Here is a 17,284-nt window from a genome sequence, read left to right as displayed (position 1 = left end):
GCGGCCCTGCGGAGTACCGGGAGAAGAGCGCCCCCTGGCGCCTGGGCGGGCAATACCTCACACTACAACAACAACAACTTAGATTTATCTATAGAAGACTTGCATTTATCATCATCAGCATAGGCAGTCCCTCGGAATCGAGGAAGACTTGCTTCCACTCTAAAAATGAGTCCGTAGGTGGCTGGACAGTCCAATACAAGAGCCACAGTCCCTGTCACAGTTGAGGGAAATCTCCGCAAGATCCTGCAACTCCCCTGGGAGGACAGGCGCACCAACATCAGCGTCCTTGCCCAGGCCAACATCCCCAGCATTGAAGCACTGACCACGCTAGATCAGCTTCACTGGGCAGGCCACTTAGTTCGCATGCCAGACACGAGACTCCCTAAACAACTGCTCTATGCGGAGCTCCTTCGTGGCAAACGAGCCAAAGGTGGGCAGCGGAAACGTTACAAGGACACCCTCAAAGCCTCCCTGGTGAAGTGCGGCATCACCACTGACGCCTGGGAGACCCTGGCCGAAGACTGCCCTAGGTGGAGAAAGTGTATCCGGGAGGGCGTTGAGCTCTTTGAATCTCAACGCTGTGAGCGTGAAGAGATCAGGCGCAGGCAGCGGAAGGAGTGTGTGGTAAATCAGTGCCACGCCCCCCTTCCCCCGACGAATATCTGTCCCACCTGTGACAGGGTCTGTGGCTCTCATGTTGGACTGTTCAACCACCTAAGGACTCACTTTCGGAGTGGAAGCAAGTCTTCCTCGATTTCGAGGGACTGCCTATGAATGAAAAGCCTATGGAGGGTAAGAGTGGGTGGGACAGATTTGCCGCACACTCCTTCCGCTGCCTGCGCTTGGTTTCTGCATGCTCTCGGCGATGAGACTTGAGGTGCTCAGCGCCCTCCCGGATGCACTTCCTCCAATTAGGGCGGTCTTTGGCCAGGGACTCTCTTGCATTTATATAACGCCTTTCATGACCACCAGACACTTCAAAGCGCATTACAGCCAATTAAGTACTTTTGGAGTGTAGTCACTGTTGTAATGTGGGAAACATCCCAAGGTGCTTCACAGGACTATTATGAGACAAAAAAATTTACATTGAGCCACATAAGGAGAAATTAGGGCAGGTGACCAAAAGCTTGGTCAAAGAGATAGGTTTTAAGGAGCATCTTGAAAGAGGAAAGAGAGGTGGAGAAATGTAAGCAGGGAATTTCCAGAGGAGTATAGAAAGTCCAGGGGTGAAATTAAAAGGGATATTAGGAAAGCAAAGAGAGTGCATGAAAAATTCTTGGCAAGTAAAATCAAGGAAGACCCAAAGATATTTTATAAATATATAAAGAGCAAAAGGAAACTAAAGAAAGGGTAGGGCATATTAGAGACCATGAGGGTAATCTGTGTGTGGAGGTGGGAGATGTGGGTATGGTTCTTAATTAATACTTTGCGTCTGTTTTCACGAAAGAGAGGGGCGATGCAGACACTGCTATTGAGGAGGAGGAGTGTGAAATATTAGATTAAATAAACATAGTGAGTGTGGAGGTATTAAGGGATTTAGCAGCTTTGAAAGTGGATAAGTCCCCAGGCCTGGATGAACTGCATCCCAGGGTGTTAAGCGAAGCAAAAGAGGAAATAGCAGAGGCTTTGACCATCATTTTCCAATCCTCTCTGGCTTCAGGTGTGGTGCCAGAGGACTGGAGGACTGCTAATGTGGTACCTTTCTTTAAGATGGGAGAAAGGGATAGACCGAGTAATTACAGGCCAGTCAGCCTAACCTCAGTGGTGGAAAAATTATTGGAAAAAATCCTGAAGAATATGATAAATCTACATGTAGAAAGACACGGATTAATCAGGGACAGTCAGCACGGGTTTGTCAAGGGGAGATTGTGTCTGACTGACTTGATTGAATTTTTCGAGGAGGCAACCAGGAGAGTCGATGAGGGCAGTGCGTATGATGTAATGTATATAGATTTTGGCAAAGCTTTTGATAAGGTCCCACATGGTAGAGCGTAACGAAAGTAAAAGCCCATGGGATCCAGGGCAAAGTGGCAAGTTGGATCCAAAATTTGTCTCAGAGGTAGGAAGCAAAGGGTAATGGTTGATGGGTGTTTTTGTGACTGGAGGGATGTTTCCAGAGGGGTTCCGCAGGGCTTAGTACTAGGTCCCTTGCTTTTTGTGGTATACATCAATGATCTAGACTTGAATATAGGGAGTATGATTCAGAAGTTTTCAGATGATACTAAAATCGGCTGTGTGAACATAGAACATAAGAATTAGGAACAGGAGTAGGCCATCTAGCCCCTCGAGCCTGCTCCGCCATTCAATAAGATCATGGCTGATCTGGCCATGGACCCAGCTCCACTTACCCGCCCGCTCCCCATAACCCTTAATTCCCTTATTGGTTAAAAATCTATCTATCTGTGACTTGAATACATTCAATGAGCTAGCCTCAACTGCTTCCTTGGGCAGAGAATTCCACAGATTCACAACCCTCTGGGAGAAGAAATAACTTCTCAACTCAGTTTTAAATTGGCTCCCCCGTATTTTGAGGCTGTGCCCCCTAGTTCTAGTCTCCCCGACCAGTGGAAACAACCTCTCTGCCTCTATCTTGTCTATCCATTTCATTATTTTAAATGTTTCTATAAGATCCACCCCTCATCCTTCTGAACTCCAATGAGTAAAGACCCAGTCTACTCAATCTATCATCATAAGGTAACCCCCTCATCTCCGGAATCAGCCTAGTGAATCGTCTCTGTACCCCCTCCAAAGCCAGTATATCCTTCCTTAAGTAAGGCGACCAAAACTGCACGCAGTACTCCAGTTGCGGCCTCACCAATACCCTATACAGTTGCAGAAGAACTGTCGAGGAAATATTTAGCTTAAATTAACTCAGGCGGAGACTTTCAGAACTGCACTTCGAGAGAATTTATTTTAAAAAGCAAGATATATCTCGGAGAGCCTGCTTGGACCGTACCAAGGCAAAACTCTGCCGTACAGGCAAATTGTCCCTATCTTTATACAGAAATTGAATACAGAAATATAAAAGGAATCTTATTCATTAGTCCCGCGAGTACAAAGGTCGTCTCGGGAGGTACACACTCTATCTTTCCTTGCATAGTTTCTCTCTGTTCACAGTCTGATAAGCAGAATAAAAGGAGACTCCCTTTTAATATCAGATGGTCATTTAATTGCTTCTCTAAGTTTCAAGGCAAAAAAAGCGTGGCTATTTTTCTAGTCCTATTATTTCTTTAAGCATATAAAAACAGAATTTAACCCTTTCCTTTTCCATAAGCCATAGATTCATAGATTCTTTCTTCCACAAGAACCTTCCTGCTTTTGTACTCCATCCCTCTCACAATGAAGGCCAACATTCCATTCGCCTTCCTGATTACGTGCTGCACCTGCAAACTAACTTTTTAGGATTCATGCACAAGTTTCATGCACAAGGACCCCCAGGTCCCTCTGCACTGCAGCATATTGTAATTTCTCCCCATTCAAATAGTATTCCCTTTTTTTGTTTTTTTTCCCAAGGTGGATGACCTCACACTTTCCGACATTGTATTCCATCTGCCAAACCTTAGCCCATTCGCTTAACCTATCTAAATCTCTTTGCAGCCTCTCTGTGTCCTCTACATAACCCGCTTTCCCACTAATCTTTGTCATCTGCAAATTTTGTTACACTACACTCTGTCTCCTCTTCCAGGTCATCTATGTATATTGTAAACAGTTGTAGTCCCAGCACCAATCCCTGTGGCACACCACTAACCACCGATTTCCAACCCGAAAAGAACCCATTTATCCCGACTCTCTGCTGTCTGTTAGCCAGCCAATTCTCTATCCATGCTAATACATTTCCACTGACCCCGCGTACCCTTATCCTCTGCAGTAACCTTTTGTGTGGCACCTTATCGAATGCCTTTTGAAAATCTAAATACACCACATCCATCGGTACACCTCTATCCACCATGCTCGTTATATCCTCAAAGAATTCCAGTAAATTAGTTAAACATGATTTCCCCTTCATGAATCCATGCTGCGTCTGCTTGATTGCACTATTCCTATCTAGATGTCCCGCTATTTCTTCCTTAATAATAGCTTCAAGCATTTTCCCCACTACAGATGTTAAACTAACCGGTCTATAGTTACCTGCCTTTTGTCTGCCCCCTTTTTTAAACAGAGGCGTTACATTAGCTGCTTTCCAATCCGCTGGTACCTCCCCAGAGTCCAGAGAATTTTGGTAGATTATAACGAATGCATTTGCTATAACTTCCGCCATCTCTTTTAATACCCTGGGATGCATTTCATCAAGACCAGGGGACTTGTCTACCTTGAGTCCCATTAGCCTGTCCAGCACTACCCCCCTAGTGATAGTGATTGTCTCAAGGTCCTCCCTTCCCACATTCCTATGACCAGCAATTTTTGGCATGGTTTTTGTGTCTTCCACTGTGAAGACCGAAGCAAAATAATTGTTTAAGGTCTCAGCCATTTCCACATTTCCCATTATTAAATCCCCCTTCTCATCTTCGAAGGGACCAACATTTACTTTAGTCACTCTTTTCCATTTTATATATCTGTAAAAGCTTTTACTATCTGTTTTTATGTTTTGCGCAAGTTTACCTTCGTAATCTATCTATCCTTTCTTTATTGCTTTTTTAGTCATTCTTTGCTGTTGTTTAAAATTTTCCCAATCTTCTAGTTTCCCACTAACCTTGGCCACCTTATACGCATTGGTCTTTGATTTGATACTCTCCGTGGTTGATAATGAAGAAGAAAGCTGCGGACTGCAGGAAGATATCAATCAACTGGTCAGGTGGGCAGAACAGTGGCAAATGGAATTTAATTTGGAGAAGTGTGAGGTAATGCATTTGGGGAGTGCTAACAAGGAAAGAGAATGTACATTAAATGGTAGGACACTGAGAAGTGTAGAGGAACAAAGGGACCTTGGAGTACATGTCCACAGATCCCTGAAGGTAGCAGACCAGGTAGATAAAAGGTGATTAAGAAAGCTTACCTTTATTAGCCAAGGCATAGAATATAAGAGCAGGGAGGTTATGCTTGAACTGTATAAAACACTGGTTAGGCCACAGCTGGAGTATTGCGTGCAGTTCTGGTCACCGCATTACAGGAAGGTCGTGATTGCATTGGAGAGGGCACAGAGGAGATTTACGAGGATGTTGCCAGGAGCGGAAAATCTAATCTATAAGGACAGATTGGATAGGCTGGGTTTGTTTTTCTTGGAACAGAGGAGGCTGAGGGGAGACCTTATTGAGGTGTACAAAATTATGAGGGTCCTGGATAGTGTCATGTATCTCACACTACTGTATATAACTATCTTACCATGCTATACATGACTGTAACTAGATATGACCTGTAACCACAAGCATACGTTACCACCAGGGATGCACTTGCAGGAGACACTGCATACCTGTTCCACACAGGTCTATAAAGGGAGGTCTCAGGCAAGTGTGGCACTCGAGAGCTGTGAAATAAAGGTGCAGGTCCAGAGTGACCTTGACTTCAGCATGTGCCTCGTGTAAGTCTGTACTGCAGGGTCAGGACTTTACAGTGGCGACGAGTTACGGGATCACAGAATCCACAGAATGGCTACCAACGGCTCAGATGAGAAATACAATGCTGGAGATAATTGGGAGGACTTTGTAGACAGGCTCCAGCAAAGCTTTGTAACCAAAGACTGGTTGGGCGATGATAAGGCAGACAAGAGAAGAGCCCATCTCTTGACCAGCTGTGGCTCAAAAACATACGCCTTAATGAAGGACCTGCTGGCACCCGAGAAACCAGCAAGCAAGTCATTTGAGGAGTTGAGCACACTGGTGAGAGACCACCTGAAGCCAGCGAGCAGCCTACACATGGCCAGACACAGGTCCTACAACTATAGACGCTGTGTGGGCCAGAGCATATCCGACTTTGTGGCGGAACTTCGGAGGCTGGCTAGTTTATGTGAGTTCTCCGATGAACTAAGGAGAGAAGTACTGAGAGAGTTTTTTATTGAAGGAATAGGCCACGCAGGCATATTCCGAAAGCTTATAGAGACCAAGAACTTGACCCTAGAGGCAGCAGCACTGGTTGCACAGACATTCTTGGCAGGAGAAGAAGAAACGAGGTTGATCTATATTGCGGGTACGACAACTAACGAAACATCGGAACAAGGGGTTCACAGCGTGAAGCAAGCCGTTATCCCCACACACAGACAAAGGCAGGAGAGTAGGCCTTCAACAGCACGCAGTGGCGCCAGAAGCCATCAAGGGCCACATGAACAGCCATTCACATCTCATTAACCCACAATGCGAGCAATCAACTACAAACTGAGAGAAGCTCAAGAGAGATCAGCCAGACGCAGTTCACCCTTCGGAAACAATGGAAGCGGTCTGTGCTGGAGATGTGGGGGAAGGCACTCAACAAGGGGGTGTTGATTTCAGCATGCTGTTTGCAGAAACTGCAACTATACAGGGCATCTGGCTCGCATGTGCAGAAAAACAGCAGCTCGGCTGGTATACAAATCGGAAGGGTCGGAAAGCGGACCAGAAGATGGTGGGGACAGTGCCCAGGACACAGAGGTACAGCGAGTCAACATGATCAATGTCCACTGTTCTTACAATAAGACGCCTCCGATAATGATGAGGGTCCTACTCAATGGGATACCCGTCAACATGGAACTGGACACGGGAGCGAGTCAATCTCTCATGAGTGTCCAACAATTTGAACAGCTGTGGCCGCACAAAAGCAACAGACCAAAACTCACAAGGATCGACACCAAACTAAGGACCTATACCAAAGAAATCGTCCCAGTCCTTGGCAGCGCCATGGTCTCAGTCACACACAAAGGGACGGTGAACCGACTTCCCCTGTGGATTGTCCCCGGAGATCCCCCAGCACTGTTGGGGAGAAGCTGGTTGGCAAAACTAAATTAGAAATGGGATGATGTACACGCCATGTCATCAGAGGAACGGACCTCCTGCTCAACAGTTCTAAGTCGTTTTAAACATCTCTTTCAGCCAGGTGTGGGCACCTTCAAAGGGGCTAAAGTTAAAATCTACATCACACAGGATGCCAGACCGGCCCATCACAAGGCTAGAACTGTGCCTTATGTGATGAGGGAAAAGATTGAACATGAACTGGACCAGCTTCTGCGGGAAGGCATTATCTCACCCGTGGAATTTAGCGACTGGGCAAGTCCCATCGTCCCCGTCATGAAGCCTGATGGATCCGTACGAATCTGTGGGGATTACAAGTCTACCATAAACATAGTCTCCCTACTGGACCAATACCCGCTGCCCAGAGCGGAGGACCTATTTACCACATTGGCTGGAGGAAAACTTTTCTCGAAACTTGATCTTACATCTGCGTATATGACGCAAGAACTGACCGAAGATTCTAAGCTACTCACCACCATCAATGCACATCGAGGCCGTTTTATGTACAATCGATGCCCATTCGGCATCAGGTCGCCAGCTGCTATATTCCAGCGCACCATGGAGAGTCTGCTCAAGTCCATCCCGGGGACGGTTGTGTTTCAAGATGACATACTCATCACGGGCAGGGACACCGACTCCCATCTCCGCAAATTGGAGGAAGTACTAAGTCGATTGGATCGGGTAGGCCGAAGAGTTAAGAAATCCAAGTGTATATAAAGGGAGGTCTCAGGCAAGTGTGGCACTCGAGAGCTGTGAAATAAAGGTGCAAGTCCAGAGTGACCTTGACTTCAGCATGTGCCTCGTGTAAGTCTGTACTGCAGGGTCAGGACTTTACAGATAGAGTGGATAGAAAGTGCCTATTTCCCTTAGCAGAGAGGTCAACAACCAGGGGGCATAAATTTAAAGTAATTGGTAGAAGATTTAGAGGGATTTGAGGGGAAATTTCTTCATGCAGAGGGTTGGGGGGGGTGGGGGGGTTCTGGAACTCACTGCCTGAAAGGGTGGTAGAAGCAGAAACCCTCACAACATTTAAAAAGTAATTGGATGTGCACTTAAAGTGTCATAACCTGCAGGGTTACGGACCTAGAGCTGGAAAATGAGATTAGGCTGGATAGTCTCTTGTTGGCCGGCACGGACACAATGGGCCAAAATGGCTTCCTTCCGTGCTGTAAACTTCTATGATTCTATGAATTCCAGAGTTTAGGGCCAAGGCAACAGAAGGCACGGTCGCCAATGGTTGAGTGATTATAATCAGGGATGCTCAAGAGGGCAGAATTAGTGGAGCGCAGCTACCTCGGAGGGTTGTGGGGCTGGAGGAGATTACAGAGATAGGAAGGGGTGAGGCCATGGAGGGATTTGAAAACAAGGATGAGAATTTTGAAAGCGAGGCGTTGCTTAACCGGGAGCCAATGTAGGTCAGCGAGCACAGGGGTAATGGGTGAGCAGGACTTGGTGCGAGTTAGGACACGGACAGCCGAGTTTACATAGGGTAGAATGTGGGAGGCCAATCAGGAGTGCGTTGGAATAGTCAAGTCTAGAGGTTACAAAGGCACGGATGAGGGTTTCAGCAGTGGATGAGCTGAGGCAAGGGCGGGGACGGGTAATGTTACAGAGCTGGAAATAGGCGGTCTTAGTTATGCTGCAGATATGTGGTCGAAAGCTCATTCAGGGTCAAATATGATACCAAGGTTGCGAACAGTGTGGTTCAGCCTCAGACAGAAGTTGGGGAGAGGGATGGAGTCAGTGGCTAGGGATTAGGAAAATGCATCTATCTTTGCTTCAGGACTTTAAACTCAAGACAGTTTATTGATTGAAACAATTGGATATCTATTAATGATAAAAGACTGGAAATGTGTAATAAGTATAGAATATGCTGGAGATATACATCAGGTTGCTCAGCACCTTCATGTGACCAAGTGTCTCCATGGAAAACTTTGATCTGTTGTGCATTTCCCATAGAATGACATGGAACGTACAACACAGACACAGGCCATTCTTTTTATTAGATCCAAATGTCATCCAAATTAGTCAATTAGAACAGCCATTTAGCCCAACTGTTAGATGCTGGTGTTTTCGCTCCACACAAGCCTTTCCTCACTTTACTTCATTTAACCCTATCAGCATAACCTTATATTCCTTTCTCCCTCATATGTTTATCTAGCTTCCCGTTAAAGGCATCTATTCACATTAACTGCTGTATATGGTAACAAGTTCCACATTCTAATCACTCTTTGGGTAAAGAAGTTTCTCCTGAATTCCTTATTGGATTTATTGGTGAAGATCAAATTTATGAGCCCTAGTGTTGGTATCCCCTTTTTCTGTTTGTTTATTCAAATCCTTATTCAAATAGAAAGTTACCCAGAAGGGGTTTTAATGTATATACACAGTCAATTAAATCAGAAAATGCTCTGCTTGAGATGCTGTATTTACCCATAACATGTCAGGCCAAATTACAATCATGATTTTATTCCTGAACTTTTTCATATGGCCTACCACTGCTTATTATTGTATTTAAAAAATGACAGAAATACTAAGAGATTAGATGACATGCAGGAAAACTATGGAAACTGGCTAAACCCAAGCCAGATGCTTTCCACAAGGTAGAGAGGGGAAAAAATATAGAATGTTGCCCCAAGCCTGTCACAAGCACCTCCGTGGGCTTTTATTCAGAGAACTGATTAAAATATCCTCATCAGGCCACTCCTCTATTGCCATGGAAGGTAAAGGCACAACTTAGTTAGCACTAAACCTTTCAGAGGCTTGAGCACAAAAATCTAGGCTGGCACTTGGAGGTGATGTCTTTCAGATGAGTTGTTAAACTGAGACTCCGTAAAAGTGGAGGGCAGAGAAACCCAAGGCAAAAAGCAAGAAGGGTCACATTACAGCAAAATTCTAAAGGGGCAAAGTGTGTTAAAAAGACAAGCCTGAAGGCTCTGTGTCTCAATGCGAGGAGTATTCATAATAAGGTGGACAAATTAACTGCGCAGATAGCAGTTAGCGGATATGATGTAATTGGCATCACGGAGACATGGCTCCAGGGTGACCAAGGCGGGGAACTCCACATCCAGGGGTATACAACATTCAGGAACGATAGACAGAAAGGAAAAGGAGGTGGGATGGCATTGCTGGTTAAAGAGGAAATTAATGCAACAGTAAGGAAGGACATTAGCTTGGATGGTGTGGAATCGGTATGGGTGGAGCTACGGAATACCAAAGGGCAGAAAACGCTAGTGGGAGTTGTGTACAGACCACCAAACAGTAGTAGTGAGGTTGGGGACAGCATCAAACAAGAAATTAGGGATGTATGCAATAAAGGTACAGCAGTTATCATGGGCGACTTTAATCTACATATAGATTGGGCTAACCAAACTGGTAGCAATGCGGTGGAGGAGGATTTCCTGGAGTTTATTAGGGATGGTTTTCTAGACCAATATGTCGAGGAACAAACTAGAGGGCTGGCCATCCTAGACTGGGTGATGTGTAATGAGAGAGGACTAATTAGCAATCTAGTTGTGCGAGGCCCCTTGGGGAAGAGTGGCCATAATATGGTAGAATTCTTTATTAAGATGGAGAGTGACACAGTTAATTTAGAGACTAGGGTCCTGAACTTAAGGAAAGGTAACTTCGATGGTATGAGCCGTGAATTGGCTAGAATAGACTGGCAAATGATACTTAAAGGGTTCATGGTGGATAGGCAATGGCAAACATTCAAAGATCACATGGATGAACTTCAACAATTGTACAACCCTGTCTGGAGTAAAAATAAAACGGGGAAGGTGGCTCAACCGTGGCTAACAAGAGAAATTAAGGATAGTGTTAAATCCAAGGAAGAGGCATATAAATTGGCCAGAAAAAGCAGCAAACCTGAGGACTGGGAGAAATTTATAATACAGCAGAGGAGGACAAAGGGTTTAATTAGGAGGGGGAAAATAGAGTATGAGAGGAAACTTGCTGGGAACATAAAAACTGACTGCAAAAGCTTCTATCGATATGTGAAGAGAAAAAGATTAGTGAAAACAAACGTAAGTCCCTTCCAGTCAGATTCAGGTGAATTTATAATGGGGAACAAAGAAATGGCGGACCAGTTAAACAAATACTTTGGCTCTGTCTTCAGGAAGGAAGACACAAATAACCTTCCAGAAATACTAGGGGACTGAGGGTCTAGTAAGAAGGAGGAACTGAAGGAAATCCTTATTAGGTGGGAAATTGTGTTAGCGAAATTGATGGGATTGAAGGCCGATAAATCCACGGGGCCTGATAGTCTGAATCCCAGAGTACTTAAGGAAGTAGCCCTAGAAATAGTGGATACATTGGTAATCATTTTCCAACAGTCTATCGACTCGGCATCAGTTCCTATGGACTGGATGGTAGCTAATGTAACACCACTTTTTAAGAAAGGAGGGAGAGAGAAAACGGGTAATTAGAGACCGGTTAGCCTGACATCAGTAGTGGGGAAAATGTTGGAATCAATTATTAAAGATGAAATAGCAGCGCATTTGGAAAGCAGTGACGGGATCGGTCCAAATCAGTATGGATTTATGAAAGGGAAATCCTGCTTGACAAATCTTCTAAAATTTTTGGAGGATGTAACTGGTAGAGTGGACAAGGGAGAACCAGTGAATGTGGTGTATTTAGACTTTCAAAAGGCTTTTGACAAAGTCCCACAAAAGAGACTGGTGTCCAAAATTAAAGCACATGGTATTGGGGGTAATGTACTGACGTGGATAGAGAACTGGTTGGCGGACAGGAATCAGAGAGTCGGGATAAACGGGTCCTTTTCAGAATGGCAGGCAGTGACTAGTGGGGTGCTGCAGGGCTCAGTGCTGGGACCCCAGCTATTTACAATATACATTAATGATTTAGATGAAGGAATTGAGTGTAATATCTCCAAGTTTGCAGATGACACTAAGCTGGGTGGCGGTGTGAGCTGTGAGGAGGACGCTAAGAGGCTGCAGGGTGACTTGGACAGGTGAGGTGAGTGGACAAACGCATGGCAGATGCAGTATAATGTGGATAAATGTGTGGTTATCCACTTTGGTGGCAAAAACACGAAGGCAGAATATTATCTGAATGGCGGCAGATTAGTAAAAGGGGAGGTGCAACGAGACCTGGGTGTCATGGTACATCAGTCATTGAAAGTTGGCATGCAGGTACAGCAGGCGGTGAAGAAGTCAAATGGTATGTTGGCCTTCATAGCTAGGGGATTTGAGTATAGGAGTAGGGAGGTCTTACTGCAATTGTACAGGACCTTAGTGAGGCCTCACCTGGGATATTGTGTTCAGTTTTGGTCTCCTAACCTGAGGAAGGACATTCTTGTTATTGAGGGAGTGCAGAGAAGGTTCACCAGACTGATTCCCGGGATGGCAGGACTGACATATGAGGAGAGACTGGATCGACTGGGCCTGTATTCACTGGAGTTTAGAAGGGTGAGAGGGGATCTCATAGAAACATATAAAATTCTGACGGGACTGGACAGGTTAGAATGTTCCCGATGTTGGGGAAGTCCAGAACCAGGGGACATAATCTAAGGATAAGGGGTAAGCCATTTAGGACGGAGATGAGAAGAAACTTCTTCACTCAGAGAGTTATTAACCTGTGGAATTCCCTACCGCAGGGAGATTTTGATGCCAGTTCATTGGATATATTCAAGAGGGAGTTGTTGATGCCAGTTCATTGGATATATTCAAGAGGGAGTTAGATATGGCCCTTACGGCTAAAGGGATCAAGGGGTATGGAGTGAAAGCAGGAAAGGGGTACTGAGGTGAATGATCAGCCATGATCTTATTGAATGGTGGTGCAGGCTTGAAGGGCCGAATGGCCTACTCCTGCACCTATTTTTCAATATTTTTTTTTCTCTCAGGTGGATGTAAAAGATTCTATGGTGCTATTTTGAAGAAGAGCAGGGGAGTTGTCCCTGGTGTCCTAACCAATATTTATCCTTCATTCAGCATCATAAAAACAGATTATCTGGGTCATTATCACATTGCTGTTTGTGGAGGTTTGCTGTGCACAAATTGGCTGCCGCGTTTCCCACATTACAACAACGACCACACTTCAAAAAGATATTTCACTGGCTGTAAAGCACTTTGGGATGTTCAGTGGTTGTGAAAAGCACTGTATAAAATTTAAGTCTTTTCTAACAGAAGGTTCCATGGTTACTTCCTGGTCTGTTCTGAGTGTGGTTTCTTCTCAGCCTCTTAGCCTCATCTGAAGAGGGGCAAAATCTATTAGAAAATACACTCCTCATGTCACCCATTCTTTGTTGGAAACGACATGTGTGTGGAAGTCGGGTGAGGACAGGATCTGGTTTGGCTGGTGTCTCCACAATAAAACAGCCCGCTTACAGTCCCTGTCTCAGTTCATATGGAACAATGGCAACTGAAGTGAGATTGCTAACATCTGTGGAACCACATCCTAATAAGTAATCATCATCTTGGGCAGGAAAGAGATGCACATTGGAGGGGTTTTAGAAAAAAGTATTGCCTCAGGCCAGTGTCATGCACCACTTTGAGGCTTCATTGAGACAATATCAATCTACATCCAAAGAAAGAACTTGCATTTATATAGTGCATTTCACAACCTCAGGACATCCCAAAGCGGTTTACAGCCAATTAAGTACTTTTAAAGAGTAATAACTTTTGCAATATAAGAAACGCAGCAGACTATTTGCAGACTGCAAGCTCCCACAATCAGCAATGTGAGAATGACTAGATCATCTGTTTTAGCGATCTTGGTTGAAGGATGAATATTGGTCAGAACACTGGGATAGAACTCCCCTGCTCTTCTTCGAACAGTGGCATGGGATGTTTTACGTCCACCTGAAAGGGCAGACAGGGCCTCGGTTTAATGTCTCATCCAAGAGATGGAACCTCCAACAATGCTGCATTCCTTAGTATTGCATTGAAGTGTCGGCCTAGATTATGTGCATCTAGTCTGCGGAGTTGTATCCACTGATCTATTAAAAGTTTTGCATTTGCCATGCACTTCCTGTCTACAAACCTTAGTCACAATTTTCTATCACATTTAATGTTGTTGTTTACAATGGGAAAAACACAGAAGAACGCGCCAACATTTTCTAAATGAAAAACACCAACAATTGTCACATGCCTCTGGCACAATGTAGCACTGTAGTCTCATGGCTTCAGATCAAGCATGGGCATGGGCAAGGAAACCTCCTGCTGATTACCACCTACCGCCCTCCCTCAGCTGATGAATCAGTACTCCTCCATGTTAAACACCACTTGGAAGACGCACTGAGGGTAGCAAGGGCACAGAGAATGTACTCTGGGTGGGGGACTTCAATGTCCATCACCAAGAGTGGCTCGGTAGCACCACTACTGACCGAGCTGGCCGAGTTCTGAAGGACATAGCTGCCAGACTGGACCTGTGGCAGGTGATGAGAGAACCAACACAAGGGACACTTGACCTCGTCCTCACCAATCTACCTGTCGCAGATGCACTGTCCATGACAACATTAGTAGCAGTGACCACTGCACAGTCCTTGTGGAGACAAAGTCCTGTCTTCACACTGAGGACACCATCCATTGTGTTGTGTGGCACTACCACAGTGCTAAATGGGATAGATTCAGAACAGATCTAGCAGCTCAAAACTGGGCATCCATGAGGCGCTGTGGGCCATCTGCAGCAGCAGAATTGTATTCCACCACAATCTGTAACCTCATGGTCCAGCATATCCCTCACTCTACCATTACCATCAAGCCCTGGTTCAATGAGGAGTGCAGAAGAGCATGCCAGGAGCAGCACCAGGCGTACCTAAAAATGAAGTGCCAACCTGGTGAAGCTGCAACAGAGGATTACATGCATGCTAAACAGTGGAAGCAGCATGCCATAGACAGGAGTAAGCGATCCACAATCAACGGATCAGATCAAAGCTCTACAGTCCTGCTACATCCAGTCATGAATGGTGGTGGACCATTAAACAACTAACGGGAGGAGGAGGTTCCATGAACATCCCCAATCCCATCCTCAATGATGGCGGAGCCCAGCACATGAGTGCAAAGGATGAGGCTGAAACGTTTGCAACCACCTTTAGCCAGAAGTGATGAGTGGATGATCTATATCGGCCTTCTCCTGAGGTCCCCACCATCACAGAAGCCAGTCTTCAGCCAATTCAATTCACTCCACATGATATCAAGAAACGGCTGAGCGAACTGAATACAGCAAGGGCTATGGGCCCCAACAACATCCCGGCCATCGTGCTGAAGACTTGTGCTCCAGAACTAGCCGCACCTCTAACCAAGCTGTTCCAGTATAACTACAACACTGGCATCTACCCGACAAAGTGGAAAACTATCCAGGTATGCCTGTCCACAAAAAGGACAAATACAAACCAGCCAATTACCACCCCATCAGTCTACTCTGAATTTATAATGGGGAACAAAGAAATGGCGGACCAGTTAAACAAATACTTTGGCTCTGTCTTCAGGAAGGAAGACACAAATAACCTTCCAGAAATACTAGGGGACTGAGGGTCTAGTAAGAAGGAGGAACTGAAGGAAATCCTTATTAGGTGGGAAATTGTGTTAGCGAAATTGATGGGATTGAAGGCCGATAAATCCACGGGGCCTGATAGTCTGAATCCCAGAGTACTTAAGGAAGTAGCCCTAGAAATAGTGGATACATTGGTAATCATTTTCCAACAGTCTATCGACTCGGCATCAGTTCCTATGGACTGGATGGTAGCTAATGTAACACCACTTTTTAAGAAAGGAGGGAGAGAGAAAACGGGTAATTAGAGACCGGTTAGCCTGACATCAGTAGTGGGGAAAATGTTGGAATCAATTATTAAAGATGAAATAGCAGCGCATTTGGAAAGCAGTGACGGGATCGGTCCAAATCAGTATGGATTTATGAAAGGGAAATCCTGCTTGACAAATCTTCTAAAATTTTTGGAGGATGTAACTGGTAGAGTGGACAAGGGAGAACCAGTGAATGTGGTGTATTTAGACTTTCAAAAGGCTTTTGACAAAGTCCCACAAAAGAGACTGGTGTCCAAAATTAAAGCACATGGTATTGGGGGTAATGTACTGACGTGGATAGAGAACTGGTTGGCGGACAGGAATCAGAGAGTCGGGATAAACGGGTCCTTTTCAGAATGGCAGGCAGTGACTAGTGGGGTGCTGCAGGGCTCAGTGCTGGGACCCCAGCTATTTACAATATACATTAATGATTTAGATGAAGGAATTGAGTGTAATATCTCCAAGTTTGCAGATGACACTAAGCTGGGTGGCGGTGTGAGCTGTGAGGAGGACGCTAAGAGGCTGCAGGGTGACTTGGACAGGTGAGGTGAGTGGACAAACGCATGGCAGATGCAGTATAATGTGGATAAATGTGTGGTTATCCACTTTGGTGGCAAAAACACGAAGGCAGAATATTATCTGAATGGCGGCAGATTAGTAAAAGGGGAGGTGCAACGAGACCTGGGTGTCATGGTACATCAGTCATTGAAAGTTGGCATGCAGGTACAGCAGGCGGTGAAGAAGTCAAATGGTATGTTGGCCTTCATAGCTAGGGGATTTGAGTATAGGAGTAGGGAGGTCTTACTGCAATTGTACAGGACCTTAGTGAGGCCTCACCTGGGATATTGTGTTCAGTTTTGGTCTCCTAACCTGAGGAAGGACATTCTTGTTATTGAGGGAGTGCAGAGAAGGTTCACCAGACTGATTCCCGGGATGGCAGGACTGACATATGAGGAGAGACTGGATCGACTGGGCCTGTATTCACTGGAGTTTAGAAGGGTGAGAGGGGATCTCATAGAAACATATAAAATTCTGACGGGACTGGACAGGTTAGAATGTTCCCGATGTTGGGGAAGTCCAGAACCAGGGGACATAATCTAAGGATAAGGGGTAAGCCATTTAGGACGGAGATGAGAAGAAACTTCTTCACTCAGAGAGTTATTAACCTGTGGAATTCCCTACCGCAGGGAGATTTTGATGCCAGTTCATTGGATATATTCAAGAGGGAGTTGTTGATGCCAGTTCATTGGATATATTCAAGAGGGAGTTAGATATGGCCCTTACGGCTAAAGGGATCAAGGGGTATGGAGTGAAAGCAGGAAAGGGGTACTGAGGTGAATGATCAGCCATGATCTTATTGAATGGTGGTGCAGGCTTGAAGGGCCGAATGGCCTACTCCTGCACCTATTTTTCAATATTTTTTTTTCTCTCAGGTGGATGTAAAAGATTCTATGGTGCTATTTTGAAGAAGAGCAGGGGAGTTGTCCCTGGTGTCCTAACCAATATTTATCCTTCATTCAGCATCATAAAAACAGATTATCTGGGTCATTATCACATTGCTGTTTGTGGAGGTTTGCTGTGCACAAATTGGCTGCCGCGTTTCCCACATTA

Source organism: Pristiophorus japonicus, chromosome 14, assembly GCF_044704955.1.
Source record: "Pristiophorus japonicus isolate sPriJap1 chromosome 14, sPriJap1.hap1, whole genome shotgun sequence".
In the NCBI taxonomy this organism is placed as follows: Eukaryota; Metazoa; Chordata; class Chondrichthyes; family Pristiophoridae; genus Pristiophorus; species Pristiophorus japonicus.
The sequence above is the reverse complement of the archived record's forward strand: the minus strand, read 5'-3'. Positions refer to the sequence as shown.